The following is a 19,648-nucleotide window of genomic DNA, read 5'->3' as shown; positions in this document are numbered from 1 at the left end:
CAAACCCTAGCCACGAAACCCTAATCCACTTTTGAGTGTTTGTGAGCCATTGCTGTGTGTTCTTTGTGATTTTGAAGCTTGAGAAGGAAGGAGAAGCTTGGGAATTCAAGAGGAAGATAGTAGATCTTGAGTTTGAGCTGCATTTTTTACTCATTTGAGGTATAAAGTTGATACCATGGCTTTCTATTTCTTAGATCTTCATTTAGGGTTGTATTTTGTCACTTTTGGGCCATATTAAAGTCATTTTCGGGATTTGAGTGTATCATGAAGTTGTGACTTCAGATCTAGGCATTCATGAGCGTATGAGGCTTAAAGTTGCCAGCTTTATTAAGCCTTGGCCCTTCCCCCATGCCCTAGATCTCTCATATAGCTTAGTTTTGGTGTTTCTAGCTTCATGACACCATGCATGGACGTAAAGTTAGCAACTTTACGTGGAAATTTAGTCCTACGGGACCAGATCTATGGTTTGGAAGCATTGGACTCGACTGGAAATGACTGAATGGGTGTAGACTAAGGGGGACTTGACGAGTTGTTCATACAATTTGGCGAGTTGGATCGTGATCCCCAACCTTTTCTGTTACTAGGAAAACTCGTCGAGTCTAGGAGACGACTCAACGAGTTGGCCATGTTTTTTGGGTTTTAAAGATTGAAGAACTCGACGAGTTCAAGGAGGAACTCGGCGAGTTGTGAGTGAAATGTACCGACTCGGTTATGAGGAGGAACTCGACGAGTTCATGAAAGAACTCGGTGAGTTGGATCGAGATTTCCAAGGTTTCATGGATCATGGAACTCAACAAGATGATGTACCAACTCGGCGATTTGAGTCAACCAGGACGTTGACTTTGACCAGGATGATGACCTTGACTTTGACCATTGACCAAAGTTGACCCTTAGAGGGGTTATGAGTATGAAAAGGGTAATTAAAGGAAATTCTTATGTGTAGGAGTTTGAGATGGATTGATTTTAGAGCCGAAGCCTTTGAAGCTATTTCCCAGTTATCGAGGCGAGTTACCTTCACGTAGGAGTGGGTCAAAGGCACCAATGCCGACCAACTAGTATTGATTATAGTTGAGATGATTGTCTTTGTGATAATTGTTTGGTATGCCACTATCTGTTTTGCTTTATATGCTAGTATGCTATGTAATTATGTGATAGTGGCAGGGGATACATTGTCCCTGATTACCGGTTGAAAGAGTCCGAATGGGAGGCCGTCACCCAGATATGCTAGGCTGTATATGATTTATATGTTTATGCTAGGGTATTATGTGGTAGGGGTAGGGGTGAAATTGATGGGTTTGAGCCATAAGAACATTCCTATGTGTACATGCAAACCCTAAATACTTGGATCTAGGTTTCACTATTGTACATGCAATTCATCCAAGATTTGGAACCTTAGATCTAGCATACATATTACAAAATCAATGTAACTTATGAGATCTAGATGATTACCTCTTGAATAACTCTTGATCTTTCTTCTTCCTTGAGCTTAGAGTCACAAGTGTAACTCCTCTAATGGCTTACAAACACCAACTAGCTAGAGGGTAGTATATGAGAGAGGGAGGAGGCACACAAAATTGGCTCTAGGGTTCTAGGAGAAGTAGTGGCCGATTTCTGTAACCCAGGGGTCCTATTTATACCGTGAGCAGCTAGGGTTTCAGTCAAAACCCTAATGGATAACTTAAACATTAAGCAGCCCATGGAACCTTCTGGAATAAGGCCATGGACGAAAATATGATGGGCTCCCATCATAATTTCATTCATCCCTTTATCCATTAGGTTTCCCAGCCCAAAATTCAACTATCAAACATTTGACAGTTTAAGCCCCTTTATTCAATTAATCTCTTTTAGTCACCAAATTAATTCCTAATTAATCTATGACTAATATTAATCAAATAATATGATTTCTCCTTTAATATATTATTCTTATAATATATTAATAAACCATAATATCTTCTCTCTCTCTCTCTCTCCATAAATTACCGTGTCAAGTTGCTACGGTGAGGGCAACCCAAAAGGACCATGCACAACCGGGTCAAGTACTTACTAAATATAGTTACGGGCTTAGACACTAATCCAACAATCTCCCACTGGGATAAGTCTAGTAACTACAAATGTAAGCACAATCCGATTAGCAATCGTAGCTCTCAAAGATGCTATCAAACTCTGATCTTATCAGTAACCTGTCCTTTAGATAAGGGATCGTATAGCCCTCTGTTCTAGATATCGTGCGGGCAATTTCATGGAACATAGTCATAATTATTGTCCAGCAGTTTGTTTCTTGATCTCTGATTCGTTTGACATAGAACTTAATTGAACACATCAGTTCAGTCCTGACCGGGCTCGACATATAAGTCAAACCAAATCATTGAGGGGCCCTGATATTGCTTTTACCCCTTAGGATAAAAGGAATAGATAAACTTCGACTTATATGCATTTATTATTCACTAACCAAATCATACACAACAATGCGTTTTATAACATCAAGTTACTGATGCGTTTTCGCATTATCAATGCATAACCAATCACCAAACAATAAACCATATATCTAGGTTTTAAGACCATATGATATTATCGTCTTGCGATCACTCGAGATAAATTCCATGAAGTGATTCCAACAAGCTTGGGTTTATTCCAATGCTCAAATAAAATTCATAAGCACTCATGAACGTTGTAGCAAACTTTTTCTATGTCTAATACCTTTCAGACAATCTACACACCAATTTATGACAGTCTTCATTCATACCTACTTCCAACATATGAACGACTGTGGACGGTTTGAATAATTCTTATTATTCAGGAAGTCAAAACATGCAAAATGAAACAATAGGTAAACAATTAACATAAGACAATAACATTACTAATAAATAATACTCTTTTATTTAATCATCAAATGTTAATTACAGTTTATCTATTACATGTTTCTAAATTATCTAATCTAAACTAATATCGTCCTTCAGCCCGATGCTCCTAGCGTGCTGCAAGTGCTTAACCCTGCTCAGTACCTTCGTAAGCGGATTTGCTGGGTTATCCTCTGACGATACCTTCTTTACTACGAGGAGTCCTTCTTCCACGCGATGTCGAATAAAATGGTATTTTCTCTCGATATGTCGAGATCTGCCATGATCCCTCGGTTCCTTGGTCAAGGCAACCACTCCTTCATTATCACAGAAAATCTCCATGGGCTCCTTTATAGCCGGCACAACTCCAAGGTCTCCAATGAAGTTCTTCAACCATATTGCCTCCTTTGACGCCTCGCTCACTGAAATGTACTCTGATTCGCACGTTGAATCAGCCACGGTTCTCTTGCTTGGAACTTTTCCAAGTCACTGCTCTTCCATTAAGGGGTAAAACCCATCCTGAATGCGAACGGTAGTTGTCCCTATCGGTCTGAGAATTGGCGTCACTGTACCCTCGCACCTTTAAGTCATCACTCCCACCGAGGACTAGAAACCATTCCTTGGTCCTTCGAAGGTACTTAAGAATGTTCTTGACTGCGGTCCAATGCGCTTTGCCAGGGTTCCCTTGATATCTGTTGACCATGCTCAAAGCGAAGACCACATCAGCGTGAGTACAAGTCATAACATACATAATCGAGCCAACTGCGGAAGCGTATGGTACTCGACTCATTTCTGCTATCTCGACTTCGGTACTCGGGCATTGAGTCTTACTTAACTTGGCATTACTGTGGATCAATAACTCCCCCTTCTTTGAATTCTCCATACTAAAACGTTTTAGTAACTTGTCCAAGTAAGTATTCTGACTAAGTCCTATTAGTCTCTTACTTCTGTCTCTCACTATCCTTATTCCCAAAATATAGGAAGCCTCTCCGAGGTCCTTCATAGCGAAGCACTTCCCGAGCCAGGACTTGACTTCCTGCAGTGTCAGGATGTCGTTTCCTATGAGTAGTATGTCATCGACATACAATACGAGGAAGCTAACTATACTCCCACTGGCTTTGACATACACCCATGATTCATCCTCGCTTCGTAGAAAACCAAACTCTTTGACTTTCTCATCGAAACAAAGATTCCATCTGCGAGACGCTTGCTTAAGTCCATAAATGGAATTTTCAAGCTTGCACACTCTATTGGGATGCTTCGCATTGACAAAACCCTCCCATTGAGCCATGTAAACATCCTTAGCCAACTTTCCATTAAGGAAAGCGGTTTTGACATCCATCTGCCATATTTAATAATCATGAAATGCGACAATGGCCAGCATCACCCTAATAGATTTTATCTTGGCGACCGGTGAGAAGGTTTCATCATAGTAAACTCCAGGAGTTTGAGTGAATCCCTTCGTGACCAATCGCGCCTTATATGTGTGCAAATTCCCATCCATGACGGTCTTCTTCTTGAAGATCCACTTGCACCCGACCGTCTTGATGGGTTTTGGTCATAAGACATCCTATGTGCTCATACAAACCCTAATGCTTGGATCTAGGTTTCTCTATTGTATATGCAAGTTATCCAAGACTATAAACCCTAATTCTAGCATATGGAAATCGATATTAACATATAATTAGGTTTATGATATTACCTTGATTGTTATGTAGCAATAACAATCCCAATTCCTCCTTGAATTGACTTTGGAAGGCTTAGAGTCACAAGTGTCACTCCTCTAATGGCTTACAAACCCCAAGAGCAAATGGAGAAGGTATAAAGAGAGAGGAGAGGTATAAGAATTCGTCTCTAGGACCTCTTGGGAAGGCATGGACGAATTCATGAGCCTTGGGGGATCTTTATATAGGTGTAGAGATTAGGGTTTTAGTCCTTATCCTTATCTAGTTGCTTGCCCACCAAGTAACCATAAGATAAGTCTTGAAACCCTTATTGTAACAGCCCGGAATTTCAGGTATTGTTATATTTATGATTTTGGGTGTTTTAAGAGGGGACTCGGCGAGTTGGAGCCTAGACTCGCCGAGTAGGATCGCGGATCCGGTCGCGGGTTCGCGACTGGACTCGACGAGTCCGGATATGGACTCGGCGAGTCTGCGCTGTTTAGCGAAAACCCTAACCGTTCAGGTTTGGGACGTATATGAGGGACTTTATGGCCGTCATTGTTCACCCTAGTCCTCTGAGAGAAAACCTAATTCGATTGTGAGCGTCTGGAGCAAGGTTGAAGACCATTGTTGATTTTGGAAGTGTTGTTTTGCAAGAAAGAAGAGGCTTGGTTAAGGGAACAACAAGGGAAGCCACGATCTGAGGATTGGGGACACAGAGAGCACGTTATTCAGGTAATATTTCGAGTTACATTCTGCCTATGTTGATGTGTATATGGATTTAGGGTTTATTGAACCCTTTTGTGGCTAGATTGAGTGTTACCTTAGTCCCCCAAGCGATTGGAACTCTGTATTGGGACCTTTGGAGGTCCAGAATGTCCCATGCCTGAGCATTTCGGGAATCAATGGAGGTTTTGGATTGGAATCCTTATGCCTTAGGTCAAAATGTAAATTATGAGTCATGGGGTGTATTATGAGCACCGAAATGAGGACCTTACGTGATGAATCAGTCTAGGAAGGCCAGACCTAGGAATGGTCGGAGCAGTTCTGACCTTAGAAAGCAGTTTGAGCGGTTGCATGGCATGGACTCGCCGAGTCCGATGAACAGACTCAGCGAGTAGCTTGAAGATTAACTGGGACTCGTCGAGTTGTTCTTCAGACTCGGCGAGTTGAGTCGGGGTGGCCCCGCGATTCTTCCAGGAGAAACTCGTCGAGTCAAGGAGGATACTCGACGAGTAGAAAGGGAATCTTAGAGAACTGGTGAGGACGTCTAGACTCGCCGAGTCGCCCTAGCACTCGCCGAGTCAGGTCAGGTTGACCGTTGACCGTTGACCGTTGACCAGAGTTGACCTATGTTTGACCTCTTAGGGATAGTCAAACTTAGAAGATAAAAGTGTTAATAAGGGATGTATGATATTATAGGGAGATTATAGCTCGGCGGATTGAGTACGAGTGACTTCGGGATTTGCTAGCTTTCGACATTCACGAGGTGAGTCTTCTCACTATACTGTACCTGGAAGGGTTTGACTGTGTGACCGGAAGGTCAGATATGATATGTGATATGTGTGTTCTATGTGCCATGTATGATATATTTGATATGGGCCGGAAGGCATTATGTTATGGGCCGGAAGGCGAATATGTTATGGGCCGGAAGGCGTTGTGTTGTGGACCGGAAGGTCGGCGTGGGTAGGACCGGAAGGTTTACCCAGTAGGGACGGAAGTCCCCTGAGACACCTGGACCGGAAGGTCAGGGCCTGGAAAGGCGTATGTGCATAAGTTATATATTGGGGAACTCACTAAGCATTTATGCTTACAGTTGTTATGTATGTGTTTCAGGTACTAGCGAGGACCGTGGGAAGGCGCCGGCGTGATCTGTACACACTGAAGGATGTTTTGTGATCTTGGGATTTAGATGACTTGTAATTTTGACATGACAATTGAAATGTTTATGCCTTGTTTGAATGAAAATAACTTATTTTGAAATGAAAAATTTGTTTGAAAATTTACGGTGTTACACTTATCCTAGTCGAATTCTAAGGCCTTATCATCTTAAATTCGTCCAACTTATTAATAAGATAATCCTTACCTTATTTTGTAACTATCACATAATTACAATTCAACCCCTCTAGTTTAATTAATTACATTTGATCACAAAATTAATTCTTAATTAATTATTGACCAATATTAATTAAACAAATATGATTTCTCCTTTAATATATTATTCTTATAACATATTAATAAATCATAATAACCTCTCTCTCTATTTATTTCTCCAATCAAGTTGCTTTGGTGAAGGCAACTCAAAAGGACCATGCACCATCGGGTCAAGTACATACCAAAATAGTTATGGAATTAGACACTAATCCAACAGTCTCCCACTTGGATAAGTCTAACAACTATTATGCGTATGACTTCAGATCCTGATCTGCAATCGTAGCTTTCCTAAGCCGCTGTCAACTCTGATCATATCAGATACGCGTGTCCTTAGATAAGGGATCATATATTCCTCCATTCTAGATATCATATGAAATATGATTTCAAATCATTCTCTTTGTACTATATCTCGATTCCGATTTATGACGACTGAATAATTGAACAAATCAAATTAGCCCTAGCCCGGCTGAGCATTTACGTTTGTCATCACAAAATCATCGAGGGGCCCAAAGATATCGCTTTTATCCTACTTTGGATAAAAGGAACGGATAAACTTTGATACAATGCTTGCTTGCACTCACTCACCGAATCACACACAACAATATGTTTTATAACACCAAGTTACTAGTGCGTTTACATATTATCAATGTGCAACCAATTCACAAGATACAACTCACACATCTCGGTTTCAAGAATATAAGATGTTATCGTCTCACCAATCACTCGTGATACAATTCATGGAGTGATCAAAGTGAGCGTGGGTATAATCCAATGCTCAAATCATATTCATAAGCACTCATGAATGTTGCAGCAAACATTTGCTTATGTCTAATACTCTTTTAGACAATCCACACACCAATTCATGACAGTCGTCATTCATATCTACTTCCAACATATGAACGACTGTGGCCCGTTTGAATAATTTGATTATTCTTAATAAACTCAATTATTCTGGAAGTCAAAACATGCAAATGTTAAACACAAGAATAATACTAATCCCATATGGCCTCAATCCTTTGAGCATAAATAAAACACCTTTTATTTATCACCATATCGATTACTCATTATTTATCGTTTCGGTTAATCAACTTCTTACTTGAATTATTACACTTGTCCCATGCTCTTAGCATGCACACAATGTTAACCTATGGTTCTTACTTTGTGAAATAGACCAAATTGAACACATTTCCAATCATTCTCATTTCACAACTCCTAATCCTTTTCCATAAGTTTAAGAATATCAAATTCTTGCCACTTATAGAGTATGCTAGATTCTAACATTTTATGCAACGATCCTTTCGTAATGTTACTGCACCAAAGTCACAAAGACTATTGCCAATGATATTACAAAGTCCTCTATCGAAGATTGTTAAAAGACAATTCCTTAGATATGATGTCTCTCACTCAAAGTACTTTCCTTTGAACATCCTTTTGCATAAAAGTTTCTAATCTTAGACATAGATTTTTTCAATATTCAATTCCCAATATGGACACGCTTCCATATTTTCCATATGACAACTCATTCTTAATAGAATCTTATCTATTCATAATAATGTCGATATGGTCCATCCAATATGGAAACATTTCCATATTTTCCAATACTATACTTCCAGCTACTCACAAGCGACCAATCCTCGTCGAACTTTGGATTGTCCTTTGATAGTTGTTTAATTATTTTAGTCAAAACCGATTCTAGTCCCTTTTCCCTCTAAATGCGCTAGACATTTGGAAAATTTTAGAATGGTCAAACATTAAAGCATTTGCAATCGATCCTATACCCGAAGCGTATGGGACACGACGCATAATGTTTTATCTGCTATGTTCTCAAAATTCGAATTATGAAGAGGAATGCCGTAATCATAATCGAAATTTTAAGAACAAACTATGTACCCTTGACTAAATTTATTAACATTTCTCAACCTAATCCTTTAGATTTGAAATGAAGCATAATATTCTCTCCCTTAATTATAGCAAAACAACTTTACAACCCTTACGACTTTGCAAGGTATAACTCTTGTTTTCTATAATTAATATTGCCAACTTGCAATACGTGCCTTAATAATCATACAATCATAACTTTTATGCTCCCACTATCATGATGATTATTATAAAACATAACACTTATGCTCCCACTAGCTTCGACATGTCTTTAGAAACAACTTAACTTTCAGAAAAACAATGCTTATTGAATTTCTTAAGTTCTTGTTTCTAATACTTAGTGCTTTGATAATCTTTTATCAAGGCTTCTTGAACTTACACACCTTTGCCTTAGATAGTTCATATGTGTGTCTAAACATTTAAGACTAATTGCCAAACCTCACAATTCAAATCATGGAAAGGGATACTGTAACCATAATTGAATTCGAGAATGTAGTTTTACAATCACTATCTTCTTAAAATCTTTCTTAGTGAAAGCATTTCCTCACAATCATTTTCATGAAGGAGGAAATCTTATGACACTTAGATTTTAAACGGTGTATGTGTTCCTATCCATGTGAATTTGTTGAAACTAAGGTTTACGACAAATTCAAACTCATATGGACCGATCTTTCTTAATCTTGATTTCTTGCCTTATGGTTGCACAGTTGCTCACCATGTCTTCCAAGTAGTTAAGCAGCTCACCCTTTCCTATCAATGTACCTTTCATTGATTAAGGTGCTTTGCCTTTTATGCGTTCAAAATGAAAAATCATAGTACTCACATGCATAATTAACTCAATTGGAACAGCACAAAAACAAAATAATGTCAACACGATAGGTTGTAAACCTCAACTCGTGTGCTAGTGATGATCGATAAGGTTTATTTGATTTGTTCTTGAAACTTTTCAAGACCATTAAGACTCCCACTTACTCCTTGTCATATTAGATTCTCTTGTCAATAAACATTTCTTGACAAACAAATATTCAAGAGTTAGTGTAGTTTTTATCAAACACTTCATAAATTGGTCCTAGTTGGTCTTTGTCTTATCCAAGACATCACAACTTTCCACATTTGATGAATGTTATAAACCTTTTAATACTTGTCACTCATTGTCACAATCTTAACTCTAAGACTTGTTTTGGAACGAAGTATGATTGTCTTCTTGATTTAATCATTTCTTCAATTCTTGATTCCTTTTCTTAGACATATAATTGGACTAAGACTCATTTAGAGGATCAATTGAGATATGGTTCTTAATCATTAGTAGCTATCATAAAGCATAAAAGCTACTCTCCCTTCTTCTTAGAATGGAGAAACTTTTATCTTTCTTCCTACTTGATTCTTCTTATTCATTTTGCTATTGATTTAAACCTTTTTAATCAATTCCGAATTACACTTCATCTTGTAAGTATAATCACATTTACTAAACCTTTAGTAAATCATGACGAATATCTTTGTTACTCTTTTGGTGGACTTTGACCAACACGCAACTTTGTGTGCTCGATCTCCTAGTCCTTCACTTGACACTTTGTCAATGAATTAGTCTAATTTCCAAAATATGAAATTTCTCATTCGTCGTGCAACCCAGTTGCATGATTCCAAGTTTCTGTCCAATTGTAACTTGGGCGATGAGAAACTCTCCCTATTTGGTAAATTCTCAACTTTCCATAAATAACATAAATAAGAACCAAATCCATTATTGCTAATAATAGAAACATTCAAACACCAATTTTTCATATACGCCATTGCAAGGATAAATAAATAATCAAAATTTATTTTATTGCGGAAAAATTTTGTCCTTACAATGCAATTCATTGAAAAAACTATGCTAATACATCTTTCTTAGCAATCTAATTCTAACTCTAAGTAGTAGCTCAAGAATCTAATCTTCGAGAAATGCGATCGAAATCCATTCCTTCACGGTTAGATTCTGCTCACTTCTTCCCTTAATCTTTCTTTCTTTTCTTCGATCCTTCAAAACATCAATTGTAATCTTATCACATTATGTATTAAGAATCTAGAATAGAAGCTTAAAAGAGTTAGTTAATGGATTTTACCTATATTAGAGCCATACGTTTCGACTCTCCCATCTCTTAGATCTCTTAGGTAAATGGGGCTGCTTCGTCTCCAATGCCCTTTCTCTTGGCAATAAAACCAAATTGACTCTTTTGGAATATGACATGGAACTACTTCAGACATTGCCTTTCTCTTATGATCAAACTTTTCGATCATAGCATGTCTTTCGTTGCCATTGTGTATACCCATAGAGGTCTTGAAGGCAGATTCACCAATCAACTTTGCTTTTCTATTGCGCCAAACCATTGCTGATTCGGCAGCAATAAGCATATAGGTGAGATCTATAAGGGTCACGTCGTGGTTCATCATATAGTACTCTCTTACGAACTCACTATATGAGTTAGGAAGTGACTGAAGAACCAAATCAACAACCATTTCCTCACAGACAACGGATCCCAACATTCTTAACCTATCAATGTGTGACTTCATCCCTAGGACGTGTGCACACACCGGCTTTCCTTCTTTATGTTTACTTGCCAAAAGGGCTTGAGTGATCTTGAACTTTTCAATCCTTTGGACTTGTGGGTTAGGGATAATAATTGGAGGAGGAGGAGGAAGTGAAGTATGATCTCTTGTTCCTCGATCGAATCGTGGAATATCATCTTCATGTGGAATGCTTGTTCCACGGGATTTGACAAGACCATAGTTGTCAAACTTTGACATCTACAAAACGGGAGAAAATGAATTCAAGTTAGTTGATTGATTGAGTCCTTAGTAAATCACCCAAATGAGATACTATGGCTAGGACCCAACATAATATCCTACAACTCGGGAGAGGGATGCCGTAACCCAAATTGCATAACATTTGAAGGTAAGTGAATGACGATTCACTAATTTCCACCATGAAAAACGAAAAAGAAATTTAAGTTTTAAATCTATGAAAACTCCTAGATCCTATGAGATTCATTGAACATTCAATGGCATGTTTAAATCTCGATATGCCCCTCTTGTTTGTGACTGGGATGCCGAGGATCACAAAGCGGGTGTGAATAACCATGCAAAATTACATGGTGCCTTCACATGTTACAGTCACCTATTCGATGTGCCGGTAAACCACACACGCTCCACTGAACTATGACAAACATTGAGTCACCCTTTGCTACCTTTGCTTAGAACCATTTAGTGTGCCGGTAAACCACACACGCCCCACTAACGTCTTCGCAAGGGCACAAAGTGTAATTTCATGGAGTTGCATCAATTCACTTTTGCCTAAGTAACTAAGATTGGGAATTTTTAAAACATTTAGTTACTTTTGTACTTTATTATACTTATAATGAAAGGTTTTGTCCTATCCTACCCGTTCGGCTAACGACCCTCCACTAGTCAAGAGTGCGGTGGGTAAGAGTGGATACCCATTCAATCGCCATTTTATAGGAAATTTCCTTAAACACCCCTTATAGACCAGCTTCGTGAATGAGGCCTACTAACGGTAAGACTGACTTTTACTCATACATATATATAATGTTAGACTTTTAATGTTATATATATAGTATAGGGTGTATTTTACACTTTTAAAATATTAGGTGGTCTAATTTAACAATTATACTTTTAATTCAATTAAATTGTAAACCTAAACTTTTATGGATTTATTAAACCTCTTTTAATTATACACCTTAATTAATTAACAAAACCATAAGGGTGTAATTTGAACTTTTTCAAAACAATATTAGAGTTTTAGAATTTAACATTCCTAATTAAAATTTTAATCAACTTTTAAATTCCAAAACTTGAGGGCAAGTTTTGAAACATTTCAAACATTAGGGTTTAGAATTTAAATATACATCAAAATTAAACAATTAATCAAAATTTAAATTCCAAAACTTGAGGGCAAGTTTTGAAACCTTTTTCAAAACATTAGGGTTTTAACTATTTAAATTTCAAAACAACAAAACTATTGGGTTCAAATTTAAACTATAAAACCTAAAGGGGAAAATATGAAGCTTTTCATAACAACAAGGATCAAATAACAAATAATCTAAATTAACAATTAATCACATAATTATCCATATTTGATTTATTTAATGATTTCTTGCAAACCAATTTACCAATTTAATCAAAATAATTAATCAATTATCACATAAGGAAACAAATAATTTATTAATTGATAAATATCTTCAATTAGATCAAGAATATAGTCAAATATATCTTAAAATCGGATTTATATTGATCTAATATGATAAGGTAACTATCCCAAAGCAAAAACAGCAAGAAATCCCGAGATATGCTCCATCTGACGAGTTGACTCGTCGAGTCAAGCTTGGACTCGTCGAGTCTGCATGGACTCGGCGAGTTCAGCTATGGACTCGGCGAGTCCAGCCTCCAGAAACCAAAAAATCGAATTTTTCAAACATATCAAGCATCAATACAATAAAAACCAGTCAAGGCTCTGATACCACTGATGGGTTTTGGTCATAAGACATCCTATGTGCTCATACAAACCCTAATGCTTGGATCTAGGTTTCTCTATTGTATATGCAAGTTATCCAAGACTATAAACCCTAATTCTAGCATATGGAAATTGATATTAACATATAATTAGGTTTATGATATTACCTTGATTGTTATGTAGCAATAACAATCCCAATTCCTCCTTGAATTGACTTTGGAAGGCTTAGAGTCACAAGTGTCACTCCTCTAATAGCTTACAAACACCAAGAGCAAATGGAGAAGGTATAAAGAGAGAGGAGAGGTATAAGAATTCATCTCTAGGACCTCTTGGGAAGGCATGGACGAATTCATGAGCCTTGGGGGGTCTTTATATAGGTGTAGAGATTAGGGTTTTAGTCCTTATCCTTATCTAGTTGCTTGCCCACCAAGTAACCATAAGATAAGTCTTGAAACCCTTATCCTAGTCGAATTCTAAGGCCTTATCACCTTAAATTCGTCCAACCTATTAATAAGATAATCCTTACCTTATTTTGTAACTATCACATAATTGCAATTCAGCCCCTCTAGTTTAATTAATTACATTTGATCACAAAATTAATTCTTAATTAATTATTGACCAATATTAATTAAACAAATATGATTTCTCCTTTAATATATTATTCTTATAACATATTAATAAATCATAATAACCTCTCTCTCTATTTATTTCTCCAATCAAGTTGCTTTGGTGAAGGCAACTCAAAAAGACCATGCACCATCGGGTCAAGTACATACCAAAATAGTTATGGACTTAGACACTAATCCAACACGTCTTACGTCCGGGCACATGGTCAACCAAATTCCAAACTTGGTTGTCATACATGGACTGAATCTCGCTGTCCATTGCCTCTTTCCACTTCACAGACTCCGGGCCTGCCATGGCTTCCTTATAGCTGTTAGGTTTGTCTAGATTTATTAGTGTACTATCACTAATATACGTTTCCCCTTTTGTAGTAATATGAAAACCATATAACTGGGGTTGAACTATAACGCTTTCGGAACGTCTAAGAGGTAAGGATTCGTCAATCGGTTCAACCGGAGTTTCCTCCTCGAGTTGAGCGCCAACGTTAGAGGTTCCTTCATCGCTCGACTCTTGAATCTCTTCAAGATCGATTTGCCTCCCACTGTCCCCTTGGCTTATGAGTTCTCGCTCTCGGAAAACCCCTTTCCTCGCAACGAAGACAACATTGTCACTTGGTCTATAGAAGAGATATCTAAAGGATTTCTGTGGGTAGCCGATGAAAATACACCGCTCACTACTAGGTTCGATCTTGTCGTGAGTATCTCATCTTACGAAAGCCTCGCAACCCCCAACCTTTATATGTGCCAGCGAGGGAGCCTTCCCTGTCCACCTCTCGTGAGGTGTTTTGGCAACCTTCTTCGTAGGGACTAAGTTAAGGATATGGGCGGCAGTCTCAAAGGCATACCCCCAAAATGAGATAGGTAGTGAAGCACGACTCATCATGGAACGAACGATTTCTAACAAGGTTCGATTACGCCTCTCAGCCACATCGTTCAACTGCAGTATCCTAGGTGGCATCAATTGCGAAACGATTCCGCATTCCTTAAGATAGTCGTGGAATTCAAGACTTAGGTACTCTCCTCCTCGATCGGATCAAAGCATCTTGATTTTCCTGCCCAACTGATTCTCCACTTCTTGTTTAAACTCTTTGAACTTTTCAAAGGTTTCTAACTTGTGCTTGATTAAGTAGATATACCATATCTACTATAATCATCGGTAAAAGTCACGTAGAAGCGGCTTGCATCCCTTATGGTTGATCTAAAAGGACCACACACATCGGTGTGTATGAGATCCAAGAGACCCCCACCCCTCTCACAAGTGCCAGTAAAGGGTGACTTGGTCATTTTTCCAAGTAAACAAGACTCGCACACGTCATCGTCCCTAAGGTCGAATGACTCCAACACTCCATCCTTTTAGACTTGGGCTATGCGTTTCTTGTTGACATGTCCAAGTTGACAATGCCACAAGCATGCTTTATCTAAACCATTGGATGAATCAACACACAACACATCATTTCCTAAGTTATCTACAACCATCACAGTTTCATATATTCCATTACAAGGCAATGCTTCAAAATAAAATACACCATTAAGATAAGAATTAATAGAACCTTTTTCATTATCAAATGAAAAAGGTTATTTTTAAAAGTAAATATTTTTCCATATACTTTGAGTAAATAAGTATATTTATTACTATAATATTTACTTTTAAAGGCCATACACCTTGGGCACATTTATTATACTCATGTAAATAGTTTTTAAAATTGTGAACTTTAAACATTTTTGATTGTCTTTGATCCTAAAGTTGTATCATTCATACCAAAAAAATAAATATATAAATTGGAAAGAAAGAAACCAAATGGATCATCACATATCTAAAACCTTGTCTATATAAACCATGAAATGAAATGATGTTTCTTGACATATCTGGCGAATAGCAACAATTGTCTAAATCTAATCCTAATCCACTATTAAGTATCAAAGAGTAAATTATGATCTTGGTTACAGCCGACGATCTTCTATTCCCCATGATCAAATTTATCTTCCCATGGTCCACATTCCTATCTCTTCTTAGGCCCTGCAAATCAGAACAAATGTGAAAACCACATCCTGTATCAAGTACCCAAGAAATGGAATGTGACGAATTATTAGATTTAATTGTGTAAATACATGCATAGGATGGCTTGATCTTTCCATCCTTGATGGCCTGCAGATATTCTGGGAAACTTCTCTTCCAATGCCCTATTTTGTGGCAGTGGTGGCACTCTGCCTCCTTCGGGTTAGAGTTGGGTTTAGCAGAACCAACTTTGGTTCCACTAGAAGAGGTACCATCTTGGGATTTACCCTTGTGGTTGCTATTTGTGGGAGCCTTCCTCTTCTTACCCCTCCCTTGCCCAATTACCAAAATAGGGGCATCAGTTGGAGTGGGAGTTGATGCAACAGACTTATCCTTGAGATTGCTCTCAGCAGTCGTAAGCAAGCCTTGATGCTTGCTCAAGGTGACCTCTTCCTTATTCATATGGTAGGTCATACGAAATTGGTTGTAACAGGGAGGCAGAGAGTGAAGGATGATGTCAATCGTCAGCTCTTCATCAAAGTTAACATTCAACTTGAGAAGACGATTAACATATCTCTGCATCTTTTGCAGATGAGCGGTAAGGGACTCTCCACTACCCACTCGGGTAGTGATCATCGAAGTGATGATCTCATACCTCTCTTGCCTCGCACTTTGGTGGTACCGGTCCAACAAGTCTTGATGCATCTCATAGGGATACATGTCCTCATAGGACTTTTGGAGTTCGGAAGTCATTGTCACCAAGATGATGTAATGGAATTTCGTGGCATCACCCTTGTGGGCCTCAAAGGCAGCGATCTCTTCGGGAGTAGCAGTGTTCATGTCGATCTCCTTCAGCTCCTTATCTAGGACATACTCTTTGTCCTCATAACGGGTGACCATTCTAATGTTACAGATCCAATCATTAAAATTGTTTCCGTCGAAGTTTAGTCCTCTTAGGAAGAGGTACTTGTACCTTAGCAAGGCAACCCCACACTTTCATCCTTTTATAAGAGGGTAACCTCCCTTTCCACAGATGATAGGGTGATTTATCACTCTTTTTATGAGGAATTCTATTAAGTATTGAATTTTCTGCAAGACATGCTTCTCCCCACAGATTATGTGGTTCTCCAGAAGTAATTAACATTGAATTAATCATGTTTTTCAATGTTCTATTCTTTCTTTCTGCCACTCCATTTTGTTGAGGAGTATATGGAGCAGTTGTTTGATGTATAATACTATTTAAAGAACAAAATTCAGCAAAGTCTTTGGATTCATATTCTCCTCCTTGATCAGACCTTAGAATTTTGATCTTTTTGTCAAGTTGATTTTCAAATTCAGCCTTTTAATTCTTAAAATAATTCAAGGCTTCATCTTTGGTATTTAACAAATAAATATAACAATACTTGTTGCAATCATCAATAAAAGATATATAATAATTCTTTCCTCCTCTTGTAGGTATTGCTCTAAAATCACATAAATCAGAGTGGATTAAGCCAAGTATTTCATTAGATTTTTCAACTGATTTATGAGGATGTTGTGAAAATTTTGATTCTACACAAACCTCACATTTTATGTTTTTATCTAATGGACATTTTGGTAACATGCCAAGTTTTGCCATTCTTTGAATAGAACGAAAATTGACATGTCCCAAACGAGAATGCCATAAAATTGAAGGATCATGCATATACATAGAAGAGGGGCTAGTAGTGCCCATTATTGCATTAGCATTAACATTGGTTACATCATTGTTTGGTGTTTCAACACCATAGTACAAAGGTAAGACACTGACTTTGAAGAGACCCTCACTAAGGTATCCCTTTCCAACATACACCCCACCCTTGGTGATAATAAACTTATCAGACTCAAATACAAGTTTGAAACCTTTGTTAATAAGAATAGGACCAGGAATCAAATTCTTAGTAATTTTAGGAACATGCAAAACATCACTTAAAATGAGTTCCTTTTCAGAAGTCAGTTGCAGCTTCACTTTTCCCTTTCCTTCAACTTTTTTTAGTAGAGCCATTCCCCATAAACATTGGTTCAGAATCCAAGACTTTCTGGTATGTAGAAAACATAGTTCGGGAGTTGCAAATGTGCCTTGTGGCTCCAGTATCAATCCACCAATCCACACAATTGCTAACCATGTTGGTTTGAATCACAACAACAAACTGATTTGGTGATTCAACCATGTTGGTTTGACCAGGATTTTCTCCACCAGAATTACCACCATTGTTTCCATTGTTCCCTCAATTGTTCCCTCCATTATTTCCTCCATTGTTTCCTCCTTGACCCCTCCTGAATCTGCAATCTTTGGCCTTGTGTCTGATTTTGCCACAAACATAGCATTGACCAGAATTCTTCTTGAAATTCTTCTTGTTAGGGCCATGATTTTTGCCATCTTTGGAAGAGTTTTTGGATCCTTGCTTCCCTTTCTTGTTGTTGTGCTTTGTCCTTGAAGTACTTTCTTCTCCAACAAAGTTTGCACTTGGTTCCAAGGAATTTGCCTCTGCCTTCTCATTCAATCTGTTATCTTCTTCCACACGAATTCTCAACACAAGTTGCTCAAAACTCATGTCATCAGTTAAGTGCTTAAGATATAATTTGAAATTCTACCAAGAAGGAGGAAGTTTTTCAATGATTGAACCAACAAGAAAGTTAGAGTTTATACCCATACCTTCAACTTCCAGATCATGTGCAATGACTTGAATTTCCTCCACTTGTTTGAGGACAGATTTGGTATCCACCATCTTGAAATTCATGAACTTTCCAATCACGAATTTTTTGGAACATGCCACTTCTGTTTTGTATTTCTTTTCCAGTGATTCCCATATCTCTCTTGCAGTAGTCATGGTAGAGTAGATATCATAGAGAGAATCATCCAGGGTATTCGGAATATAATTTATGCAATTATATTCATTTGTGTTCCAAGTTTCCACTGCCTTTTGATGTTTTGCCAATTGGGCTTCACTGAGTGGTGTTGTTCCTTCTGCAGTGGTTATACCAGTAGGAGGAGAGGGAGAATCATCAGTGAGAACATTGGAAACATGAAGAGTTGTTAGATAAAACAACATCTTCTGTTGCCATCTCCGGAAATCCGAGCCTTTGAATTTCTCAGGCTTTTCCACATGTGTTTTGATGATGAAATTTGATCCATTCTTCACTCTTTGATTTCTATCTTAGATTGTTATAACAGATGTATACAATCAACAAATCTAATTGAAATAAAACAAACGAAATTCAAATATATATAAAATACAAGAATCAATTTACAGAAAACATACTTGTTTGATGATTACACAGAAATATAATCACGAAATTGTAGAGATTGAGGCCTGCCTTGCAGTGTCCTAAGACAGAAATTTCCCTGGTAGGGATCTGTCAAGATGATACAACAATCAATCCAAGAAGTGATCTTGAATCTGACGAAATTTCTATGTTCCTTTCATCTTCAGGAAGAACGAATTTGAAAGAGAATTTTGTGGTGTAAAATGATTTCTGTAATCCCTCACAAATGAATGAAAACATGTATTTATAGGTATTAGTTATGACAGTTGGAAACTATCAAAACCGAAAATAACTGTCAAACCTTAATCAGGAAGACCCTAAGAGCCCCAAGGCCCAAGGCCCATCTTTTGACCATTAAATATTCTCTTGATATTAGCCTATTCTGAGTCCAATTAGGCTAATCCAGCACCACAACCCAAGCCCAATATGCTTAACCCATTACTTGACCCATTTAATTAAATGAGTGGGACAAGACATATAAGGTGGGATAAGTCCCACATTGTAAAGCAAAGTTCCAAAATAGGTATTTTGTATGTTTGTATTAGAAAGCAAATTACTATGATCCAAAAATCAAACACCGATGGAATAAGTACTTTGTATGTTTGATCAGTTTTGTATTTATAGGTACGAGGTAATAAACAAACCTTACACATGACCGTAACTTGCAAAAAAGGAAACGAAGAGGTGGAACGTCTTCCACTAAGTAT

This window comes from Lactuca sativa, chromosome 5 (assembly GCF_002870075.4).
Source record: "Lactuca sativa cultivar Salinas chromosome 5, Lsat_Salinas_v11, whole genome shotgun sequence".
Classification (NCBI taxonomy): Eukaryota; Viridiplantae; Streptophyta; class Magnoliopsida; order Asterales; family Asteraceae; genus Lactuca; species Lactuca sativa.
Note: the sequence above shows the minus strand (reverse complement) of the source record.